This window comes from Pecten maximus, chromosome 9, assembly GCF_902652985.1.
Source record: "Pecten maximus chromosome 9, xPecMax1.1, whole genome shotgun sequence".
In the NCBI taxonomy this organism is placed as follows: domain Eukaryota; kingdom Metazoa; phylum Mollusca; class Bivalvia; order Pectinida; family Pectinidae; genus Pecten; species Pecten maximus.
This window is the reverse complement of record NC_047023.1, coordinates 34,845,711-34,846,505: the sequence shown is the minus strand read 5'-3', so window position 1 is coordinate 34,846,505 and position 795 is coordinate 34,845,711.

The following is a 795-nucleotide window of genomic DNA, read 5'->3' as shown; positions in this document are numbered from 1 at the left end:
GATCTCATAACCTCATATTTTGGGTTAGATATGGTCTATTCCAAGAAGGTACTTCTGACAAAATGTAGTGTTAAAAGTGCAAGCCGTGTCTCCGTGGTACGGAGTATTAATGAAAACCGAATACTGCAGGGCAATATATATTAACATGAAACCGATTCTTCAAAATGTTCCTTCGCTTACACTTAGAAAGTTGCCCCTCAATCATAACTAATGTTCTTGATGAAAACGTCAATAAATCTAGATCTATATTTCTTCAGTTTTTGCCAAACAGTGTACTTGGCTATAATTATCACCTCAAATCTGTCAATTGGGTAATTGGACAGATCATGTAACTCCAAATTGATATCTGTGTAACAGATTATCAATTATTTTATCTGCCCGGTCTGGTTATAGAAAATCATGACCTGTACGTACCAGCTTTCATAGCGTTGTCATGTAAACCGAAGTCGCTTATATCATCGCTAAATTGACACTTGCCAATTTGCCGTTGGTGTAAGCGGCCCGGTATAAATCATATAGTTATCGACGAATTGTCAATTACCATGGTCAATACTATCTATGGTAAATTCAATTATTCAATTTTAAATTCATAAAACTTGCCGACTACATGTACCGTTGTAAAACTTGTCAGAATGACCAGAGGGTTTTGACGTGGACTTTTCTGTAAGATATACACCACATTTTAAACAGACGTGAATATGTATAATGTAGTTGTATGTATTTATCTGATGGAGAGACGAGTTCCATTTAAAGGTCGTAGAAACTTATCAAGTTTTGGGATCTAATTTCCCATTC